General features: G+C 38.9%; 1 protein-coding gene across 2 annotated transcripts in view; it reads left to right on the top strand.

Moving 5' to 3' along the window:
* The window catches only part of LOC106872625 (homeobox protein ceh-22), a 116482-nt gene that overhangs the window by 101480 nt on the left and 12502 nt on the right, over positions 1-2500 (top strand). The gene's annotated exons all lie outside the window — the stretch shown is intronic.

Raw genomic sequence — 2500 nt, 5'->3', positions numbered from 1 at the left:
GATTCCTAGGTGACGGCAAAACATCATAGAATGAACGAATCAGAAAACTTAGCCGAGATGTCGTCCACTTCCATATTTCATCCCAACTTATTTTCCTCTCAACATGTTCCTCCCATCTCGTCATCTGTCCTTGTTGAATACATTGAATCAAATGAAGCCCTCTTCTCTCTGCTTCCGTCGTTTTGACGCTGTTGCTAACAGATCTGCGTTCGCTTCGCATCAAACTTGCAAACGGTCTGAACTGATCTGCGCCAAAACCAAGTCCCTTCCGATGATTTTGCGTTGCACCCACCATATCTCGGTGTGTAAGAGAAGACAAGATGTCATCAGTCTCTGCTTCTGCTTTCCACTTCGTGGCCGTTTTCACATCTGGTGGGTTATGCCTGATTTCCATGTCCTTCGACTCTCTCAGCATCATCATCGTCCGTATCTTCCCTAGTTTGTATATTTCGACTATTGACGCCAGTGGTAACTGCAACGAGCTTTTTTACGATAAAGAGCTGAACCGTTCAACATCCGAGGTAGGCTTAGCCACTTTCTAATGAACACATTACATTTTCGTTCAATGATCTGAACTCGTGACAAAGCTACCTCGTATATTAAAAGTGGCCACGAAAGTTGCGGATACAAGCCGAACTGCAAGCACCAAATTTTATATTTACCTGGTAACTTTGAGTTATCAAACGCTGATAATCCAACCTCGGCTTGTTTCATAATTTCCATTCCGTGACTTCTATCTGACAATGTTCCAGCGTATACACGCCCCAAGCTCTTGACGGGTTCTTCTTTGACTGTTGGAATGCTTTCTTTAGCTATTCGAAACTTAAATTCTTTCTACACTCCCTTAACAAATGTCAGGCTACGCGACTTTTTTTGCTCTAAACCGCATCCTTGACCACCTCACAAACTCGTCTAGTCTCAAGAGGGCACTCTGCATGAGTTGCTTATCTGTAGATAAAAGTGTCACGTCATCCATGAAGGCTTTCTTGGGCGATTGTACAACCCAATCTAAGGTCAGACCAATCCTGGTCATCGAGGATTGATCTGATCTCTTTACAACAAACAGACGAGAATTTCAAAACATTTAAATGTCAACAAATCACGAAGCGTTGATGCTTTCTATCAGAGTTCGACCGTTCGGTTCATCGATCATACATCGATGTATGATCGATATACAATATATGGTCGTGTTCAATACTGTTTGTAATAACAACTCTGTTCCTCCTTTCATACCAAACTCATCAGCTAGGGCGCTTCAAAATGCCAATCTTATGTACATTATTTTATTGTTGTCATTTTTGTTTAACCTTAGTCTGGTTCCGAGCTAGCAGACTCATAATCAAGCCGTTCTAGCTGTTACCGTCTTTTACTGATCGTGTATAAAGGAGAACATAATCTGAAGAGTAGGTAATTAAAATCCGGGATAACTGTGAAGATGAGCATAGGAAATGTTAATTAGTGATCATTGCAAAATTAGATCAGTTTGTATCTGGTGAGGAGAGGTGAATTCTGGTATTTCAGACTGGGTAATTATTTAGAATCATTTCTGATCTCATTGAAGATAGACCCTGACCCGAAACGTCAGATCTCACCTATCTTCACATGAAGATAATTTATGTTACAATGTTTATTAATTAGCACATTCATGAAAAACATTAAATTGTTGTTTGTTAATATGGAGTTCTAACACATTAGGTAGGAGTAGTAGTTGTTGTTTAGGTCACAGGAAATTCACAAAAAACATAAGACAAAAAATAAACAGACACATAATTATACCTCCCTTTACACACACACACATACACGCACACACACACACACACACACACACACACACACACACACACACACACACACACACACACAGTAAAATAAACGAATCAATTGTTTTCCTGTCATATGACGCTCGTCTCCAAATCCGTTGTATCGGTTGGTCATCGACAGAGGTTCCGGGATCGTTGTTTCGAATCAGGTCAAAAGAACAAACTCGGGATAACAAAATTAATCTCACCGGATACAGACAGGATGCAGTGGAACTAAAATTACTGATAACGGAACAAAAGCAACAGATTTTCATATCCGGTTTCAAATTCATCGTTCTCCAGGCCGATACACTACTTTAAAATAATATATGAAAGGCTACACCAACAACTACAATAACTACAATAACTACAAGAAAAGGAGCTACAACAGCTAGACAATAGTATAGTTAGCAGCGACCTAGTGGCATTGGTATAGAAGAAGTTAGGCTGGTAGGTCTGCATTTCCGTACTTAACTTTCTGTCTTGTATAGGGAACGCCTCACCGAAACAAAAACATACAAAAGAATATTTATGAATAAGTGAGACCAGATCATGTGACTCATGTATGTATGTATGTATGTATGTATGTATGTATGTATGTATGTATGTATGTATGTGTGTGTATGTGTGTGTGTATATATATATGTATATATAATGCATGTATACATATATATATGTCTGTATACATATATATTATATAT

The sequence above is a fragment of the Octopus bimaculoides genome, chromosome 22 (assembly GCF_001194135.2).
Source record: "Octopus bimaculoides isolate UCB-OBI-ISO-001 chromosome 22, ASM119413v2, whole genome shotgun sequence".
Classification (NCBI taxonomy): Eukaryota; Metazoa; Mollusca; class Cephalopoda; order Octopoda; family Octopodidae; genus Octopus; species Octopus bimaculoides.
This window is presented reverse-complemented; position numbering and strand designations above follow the sequence as displayed.